This window comes from Ovis canadensis, chromosome X, assembly GCF_042477335.2.
Source record: "Ovis canadensis isolate MfBH-ARS-UI-01 breed Bighorn chromosome X, ARS-UI_OviCan_v2, whole genome shotgun sequence".
NCBI classification, from domain to species: Eukaryota; Metazoa; Chordata; class Mammalia; order Artiodactyla; family Bovidae; genus Ovis; species Ovis canadensis.
This window is the reverse complement of record NC_091727.1, coordinates 92,502,237-92,510,638: the sequence shown is the minus strand read 5'-3', so window position 1 is coordinate 92,510,638 and position 8,402 is coordinate 92,502,237. Positions and strand designations below refer to the sequence as shown.

Below are 8,402 nucleotides of genomic sequence, written 5' to 3'. Positions count from 1 at the left end.
TGACCTCACATTCCAGGATGTGTGGCTCTAGATGAGTGATCACACCATCATGATTATCTGGATCATGAAGATCTTTTTTGTACAGTTCTTCTATGTATTCTTGCCACCTCTTCTTAATATCTTCTGCTTCTGTTAGGTCCATACCATTTCTGTCCTTTATCGAGCCCATCTTTGCATGAAATATTCCCTTGGTATCTCTAATTTTCTTGAAGAGATCTCTAGTCTTTCCCATTCTGTTGTTTTCCTCTATTTCTTTGCATTGATCTCTGAAAAAGGCTTTCTTATCTCTTCTTGCTATTCTCTGGAACTCTGCATTCAGATGCTTTTATCTTTCCTTTTCTCCTTTGCTTTTCGCTTCCCTTCTTTCCACAGCTATTTGTAAGGCCTCCCCATACAGCCATTTTGATTTTATTGCATTTCTTTTCCATGGAGATGGTATTGATCCCTGTCTCCTGTACAATGTCATGAACCTCATTCCGTAGTTCATCAGGCACTCTATCTATCAGAACTAAGCCCTTCAATCTATTACTCACTTCCACTGTATAATCATAAGGGACTTGATTTAGGTCATACCTGAATGGTCTAGCGGTTTTCCCTACTTTCTTCAATTTGAGTCTGAATTTGGCAATAAGGAGTTCATGATCTGAGCCACAGTCAGCTCCTGGTCTTGTTTTTGCTGACTCTATAGAGCTTCTCCATCTTTGGCTGCAAAGAATATAATCAATCTGATTTCAGTGTTGACCATCTGGTGATGTCCATGTGTAGAGTCTTCTCTTGTGTTGTTGGAAGAGGGTGTTTGCTATGACCAGTGCATGTTCTCGGAAAAACTCTATTAGTCTTTGCCCTGCTTCATTCCGCATTCCAAGGCCAAATTTGCCTGTTACTCCAGGTGTTTCTTGACTTCCTACTTTTGCATTCCAGTCCCCTATAATGAAAAGGACAGTTTTGGGGGGTGTTAGTTCTACAAGGTCTTAACCATTCAACTTCAGCTTCTTCAGCAATGCTGGTTGGGGCTTAGACTTGGATTACCGTGATATTGAATGGTTTGCCTTGGAAACAGAGATCATTTTGTAATTTTTGAGATTGCATCCAATTACTGCATTTCAGACTCTTTTGTTGACCATCATGGCTACTCCATTTCTTCTCAGGGTTTCCTGCCCGCTGTAGTAGATATAATGGTCATCTGAGTTAAATTCACCCATTCCAGTCCATTTTAGTTCTCTGATTCCTAGAATGTCGACGTTCACCCTTACCATCTCCTGTTTGACCACTCCCAATTTGCCTTGATTCATGGACCTGACATTCCAGGTTCCTATGCAATATTGTTCTTTACAGCATCGGACCTTGCTTCTATCAGCAGTCACATCCACAGCTGGGTGTTGTTTTTGCTTTGGTTCCATCCCTTCATTCTTTCTGGAGTTATTTCTCCACTGATCTCCAGTAGCATATTGGGCACCTACTGACTTGGGGAGTTCCTTTTTCAGTATTCTATCATTTTGCCTTTTCATACTGTTCATGAGGTTCTCAAGGCAAGAATACTGAAGTGGCTTGCCATTTCCTTCTCCAGTGGGCACATTCTGTCAGACCTCTCCACCATGACCCGCCTGTCTTGGATTGCCCCGCAGGCATGGCTTAGTTTCATTGAGTTAGACAAGGCTGTGGTCCTAGTGTGATTAGATTGACTAGTTTTCTGTGAGTATGGTTTCAGTGTGTCTGCCCTCTGATGCCCTCTTGAAACACCTATCATCTTACTTGGGTTTCTCTTACCTTGGGTGTGGGGTATTTCTTCATGGCTGCTCTAGCAAAGCACAGCTGCTGCTCCTTACCTTGGACGAGGGCTATCTCCTCACCACCACCCTTCCTAACTTTCAACGTGGAATAGCTCCTCTAGGCCCTCCTGCACCAGCGCAGCCACCACTCTTTGGACGCAGGTTGCTCCTCCCTTGCCTCAGGCCCGGGGTTGCTCCTCCCGGCCACTGCCCTTGTCCTTGGACCTGGGTTGGCTCTTCCAGACCATCGCTCCTGACCTCGGACCCAGTGTGGCTCCTCCTGGCCACCGACCCTGGCCTCGTACACAGGGTGGCTGCTCCAGTCCGTCACCCCTGACTTCGGACCGGGGGTGGCTCCTCTCGGCCTTTCCTGTACCTTCGTAGCCTGGCACTCTCGGTCACTGCCCCTGACCTCGGACATGGGATAGCTCCTCTTGGCCACGCTTAATGCCGTCGCAGCCACTTGCACTTAGTGCACCCGCCATTGCAGCCACTTGAGCCACTTGCACTCAGGGGAGAGGGGTGACCTTCTAAGACCCCACACACAACAGTTCTAGAACTGATCTTATCCCTCTGGTTATACTCCATTCTAGTTGAGAGTATCACCTTCTGTAGCTCAAAGGGAAACCTATGTTATTGGAGACTCCTCCTCTTCAGCAGGGCCCCTTCAGCTCTAGGACAGAGCCGTCTCTGCAGGCTGGCTCCTATCTATGCTGGACTCATCTTCCACCATCTCCATACCTCTGCTCTCTACCCCCAACTAAACCACGTGTGACACCCAGAGGAACCTGGCTGCACAGACTTCACCTCCTTTTATGAAAATCTCCATGTTTTTACCCTTCTGAGATCCTTTGCAACCTAACTGGACCTGCTTCCATTTTTCTCTCTGGTGACTCCTTCCTTCATCCAAGCAACAATGGGATCTTTGTCATTTTTAAACACATCATACTAAGTATTGAGTTTAGTATGCTATGTTGTCAAAATTAATGAACCAGTATTGATACATTATTATTAATGTAAGTTCATACTTCACCCACATTTCCTCAGTTTTTCCTAGTGTCCATTTTCTGCTCTAGAATCCCTTCAGCATTCTACGTTGAATTTACTAATCATCCTTCTTAGGCTTTTTGTGGTTGTGACAGTTTCTTGGATCTTTCTTGTTTTAGATAACCTTAACAGTTTTGAGGAGTACTAGTTAAGTATTAATACTTTGTAAAATGTCCTTCAATTGGTATTTTTCTGATGTTTTATGTTCTGGGGAGTTTGACCACAGAGGTAAAGTGCCATTCTCATCACATCATATCATGGGCACATACTAGCAACATGACTAAATGTTGATGTTGACATTGGTCACCTGGCTGATGTAGTGTTTGTATGTTTTCTCCACTGTAAAATTACTCCTTTTTTTTCCTCCCTTTATATGCTGCAATCTTCAGAAGAAAGTCACAACTTACATTTAAAGAATATGGAGTTATGGCCAAATTCTTACAGGTGGATTAGATAATTCTTACAGGTGGATTACATAAATTATTTGGAACTATTCTGCATGAAATATTTGTCTTTTCTCTGCCAAATTTATTTATTCAACCATTTATTTATGTAAACATAGACTGATGAGTATTTATTTTATACTTTCGGGTATAATTCAGTAATAATTTATTAGTTTCTGAAACTCTTCCAGCTTTAGCCATTTCAGTTGGCTCCTGTGTCTCTGACATACCTCCATCATTCATTGTGCTTATGTTTTTTTTTTTTTTTATTAGCACGTACTTTACTTTTGCAACTATAACATATCCCAAGTTCATCTTGTATATTCTCTGTACCAGTTCAAGATCTAGGCAATGGATGTACTCATTGCTACCAAAGGCTTCAAGGGCCTTTAGCTGACAAAACAAGAATGCTTAACTGTGTATAATAACCCGTGTGTGTGTGTGTGTGTGTGTGTGTGTGTGTATCTCAGTTCAGTTCAGTTGCTCAGTCGTGTCTGACTCTTTGCGACCTCATGGACTGCAGCATGCCAGGCCTCCCTGTCCATCACCAACTCCCAGAGTTTACTCAAATTCATGATCATTGAGTCGGTGATGCCATCCAACCATCTCATCCTCTGTCATTGCCTTCTCCTCCCATCTTCAATCTTTCACACACAAACACACACACACACACACACCACACACATTGCTATGTAAACATGTGCATATACATTAAGCTAAGCATAGTTCACACTAGTATCTCCAACCATAATCTTTATTACCTGGATCATCCCAGCTTTCTTCCCTTACTTACTGGTAACTTACTGCTCCCAGGTGGTGCTAGTGGCAAAGAACCTGCTTGCCAATGCAGGAGACATAAGAGATGCAGGTTCAATCTCTGAGTCAGGAAGATCCCCTACAGGATCCCCAAGTCTTCTTGCCTGGAGAATCCCATGGACAAAGGAGCCTTTGGGTTACAGTTCATAGGGTCACAAAGAGTCGGACATGACTGAAGCAACTTAGCAAGCATGCACACAAGTTATTGCTCCAACATTGAGAAATCCACCATCAACCATCCATTTACTTAATTGTTGAGTTGAAGTATACATGTAAGGTGGTTTCAGAATCACTACATGTATCAGAATGGGGACCAACTTTATCAAATACAGTGCTGTTCTTATGTACAGTTCCTTTTGTCTTTAGTCTTAAAGAATCTATTCATCTCCAAAGTAGATTAGCTTATTCTTCTAGTTATCCTCCTTCAGTGAGGTTGCTTCATATATCCGTAATACATTAGATTTTTTGGTCACATTATATATTTCATTTTGGGATTCTTCAACCTCCCAAATGACTTTCAAAATTTACATACATTAATGTTCTCTTTTTTTTTTACACAAAATTCACATTTTATTTAGGTTGGAATAAACTATACAAAATTGATTTTCTTCACCAAAAATAATATTAATATTTTCTGTATTATTCCTAGATATACTACAAAACACTTATTTTTGTAGACTTTCTAGGCTTTGCTTGTAAATCAAGATGAGGCAGTAGATACAGTCATGGAAAAAGCCAGAAGAAAACAGACAAATGAGCTGTCAGTATCCATGGCCTCTGATCCTTTCTTGACCACGAAACTGAAGTGTTCAACACATACCTGCCAAAAAGCTTACAAAGACGTAGGCTCAATAAAGGAATGTAAACAGCAATACCAGATGTGGAACAACAATGGCAGGCTCTTCCATTCAAATTTTAACTTGTTGCTTTAACTTCATTTGATAAAGAGAAAATCTACACTGAAATCCTTGTTGGACAAGCTAACACGTTTCTCTTATAGTCTGATAATTTTCTTAACTGTCCTTTCCAGATTTTTAATAGCATACTTATAACTCCTATTATGTAAAAGTCAGTCATGAGCTTCACTGTAACATTTTACAAAATGCATTCCTTTCTCCCATACCTCCTCTAATTTTATTTTTTCAAAGATCTGATAACTTAATACCTGACAATTTGATCCATAGTGATAAACGTAATGTCTAAAATCACTTAACTAAAACAATTCCAAAGTGCCATTAGCAGAGATCACATAACACTGTAATATGATACTTTCAATGCTATCTTCTGGAAGAACAGTTAGGTCTCCAAAGCATGGGCATTCAAACAGGCCATTTAAACAGACAGATTATCAATGACTAATGTACTCAATGGGAGGCCTACAGGTCAAGATATTCAGTGATTAAGCAGCCTACCCTTACAACTTTTCTGTAAGATATTTTTAAATTTCTTACATTTTTTTGAATATCAAATATCAGAGAAAGTCTAGGTTAAAAGTCTCTTAGGTATTTTCAATGGTCCCTGAATTATCTGTAGGAAGCTCTGACTTACTTGTAAACAGTTTGACATATGTATCCACCATTAAAAATCCAAATCGTGTTTTATATCAAAATTTATGTTAAGCAAAGCCAAGTTACTTGATCTTTGATTTGTCAAAGTGTTCCTCAAGTATGCTTTGAGATCTTTTGCCCATTTTCATAGTGTTCATTCTCAACTTTCATCACAGGAAGAATACATAGAACTTTCAGCAATGCATAAACATTAGGGAAAAACTTGATGTCTGGTAGATGAAAGACTTCATAAATAGTGGATGGAAGTTCCATATCTTTCCCTCTGTGTTTCCATTTGATTCTCCAACAATGCAGCTCAGCAGAGAGTGTGTCAGGATTAGGTAAGTCACTTCGGTACATGTCAGCATGGTGCTCCTCTGATGTATTGAATTTGAGCTGTCCCATGACAGAGGGTATCATGGATAAGCATTTAAGCCCTTTGAGGTGCTATTCTGAGAATATATCTTTCAGTTCCTGAATAATGTGTTCCACAGTTGGAACACTTAGAGTTTCTTTATAGTAACTCTCAGAGGTTAACTGAGATTCCAGGTTACTGTGCCGAGCTCTGCAAAATTTCCCTGAGAGTTTCATCTGAATATCAAGTTTGGTTGCCAAATTTGTGGCTTCCTCAAACGAAAATTCATGATAAACTTCAATATTTTCCATCACTTCATTTAGTGAATGTAGCACTGCAGTCAAGCTACTGGCTGCAAAAAAGACATCAGAGGTTTACCCCGAAGATTTTTCCCAAAAGCTCTTGTAAAAGATAAAACATTTTTAAGAACAACAGTGGTAACAATGAAATCAAAATCTGTTACCACACTACAGAGCACAAATGCTTGGCCAGCTATACAGTTATTCCATCTAACATTTGTGTCACTATTTATACCATCTAAACATAAAACAAGTTCTTGTAGGAGGTCCACTAAGATTTCAAAAACATCATGCCTGCCTGTTCACTGAGAATGTCTAATTTCCTTCAGTTCTTTGCTCCTTTCTTCATTGTTCTGAAAGAGGACAGAAATTACATTTTCAATCTCTAAAAGCAGTTGTGGTGATCGATGAAAAAAAGAGCAAACTTCCTCAATTGTTCCTAATGCAACAGATACTCCCATAACAGGCACTGATTTTGCCAACCACATATTTAAGGCACAGGAAGAGCAGAGTGTGTAGATAGCTTGGGGATATTTCTCTAAAAGTCTAGAAGCAACAACTTTCATTTTGGATGAAAATCCACTAGATACAATGTAAACCTGGCCATGACAGTACTGCATGTTTAATACCCATTTCTCAGTTATTTTAGTGTGAAATTTAACAGCCAAAATTTCTGTATCAGCTTCATAAGGCAGGAAGCCTACAAATTCCTCTCTCAGGTTGTGAGCTTCATCGACAAACCTCACGAACACAGGCAGGTGCTCTTCCCCTGCTATGTCCACCACATCATCAGTGATGATGGAAAAAAAGTGAGAATATCTTACTTCCCTGAGGGTTTCTTCCAGAATGCAGCTCTCCAAGATCTCCAGCATCTGTTTCTGCTGTGTTTTGGAACAGAACAATGTGTTAACTGCTGTTGTCTCAAAGCGCTTCCTCAGAATCCCTTCACCAGAATTAATCCGGCATTCTATCAGTGCTTGAAAGTTATCAGGAGTAAAAAGACCTTCTGGGATTTCATCAGCTTTATGTCCATCCAGAGGTATGTTTTCTTTTCCCATAAGAATCAAAATTTCAAATAAAGATTTTAAATATTCTTTGTTTTCCTTCTCTTCAAGAGTTAAAGGTAAAATGTCTTCATCCTGCTCTTCACCCCCTTCTTCTGCACTGGGATTCTGAGCATTGCTGTTGTATATTTCCTTATGTTTTGGTTCCTGTTCAGAAGTTTCATCAATTTTTTTTTTTTTTTCTGTTTCAGTGTCCTGATTTCATCTTCACTCAGTTCTTTTATTCGTTTTCTGTGTCTACTATGTGGATTATTCAAATAGCTGGTAAAATTGAATATTGTTGGTATGGCATTATCTCGGAGAACTGTCTTATAAGGACTAGTTCTGCAAATCATAGAAGTTTCAAAGTGTTTGGAACACAATCAATAATGTTTATTTAGTTGATCAGGTGTTTTATCTCCTAAGTCTGCTCTCCTACAGTTCTCCAGCCACTTCTGGCATCTGGCCGGATCCCGTGGGAACCTGAAGAAGGCCAGGTCCACGTGCAGTTGGGGTCCGCGCAGAAGTTCGGCATAGTTGTCTGCCCGCCGGCCAACCCAGCCCTCCCCTCCCCGCCTCCTCAATCCAGCCCGCCCGCCCGTCGGGGCCAGGGAGGGGAGCCAGGCCAGCCGGCCGGCCCGTGAGGGCCAGTTAGCTGGGTAATGTTCTCTTTTAAGCCTGTAAAGTTCTGTAAGATTTGACAAATCCTTTATGCTGTGTCTTTACCGTTACAATAGCCCACACATTACTACACTATTAGCGGAAATTCATTCTTGTTTTAAAAAAATAAACAATTCTGGTGAGTGATACCGATAAATGGCGGGGGGGGGCGGGGCTTTGCATTTAGGGGGTCAGAATATATGTGGGAAATTCCTGTGCATTCCTCTGAATTTTGTTATAAGCTTAATTTTAAAACTGCTCTTACAAATATTTTTACAAAGATGAAAATAGATAAAAACACCAGCCACATACAGCTTCACTGGGGAATTCTACCAAATATCTAATGAAGAAATAATGCCAATTTTAAAAAAATTGCCTGTATAAGAGGAGGGACTACTCTCCAGCATGTCCCAGCATGTTCCC

General features: G+C 40.5%; 1 pseudogene; it reads right to left on the bottom strand.

The window, feature by feature from the left end:
- Window positions 1-5,573: 5,573 nt before the first annotated feature.
- On the bottom strand, window positions 5,574-7,854 carry LOC138930001 (52 kDa repressor of the inhibitor of the protein kinase pseudogene; annotated as a pseudogene).
- Between the last annotated feature and the right edge of the window lie 548 nt (window positions 7,855-8,402).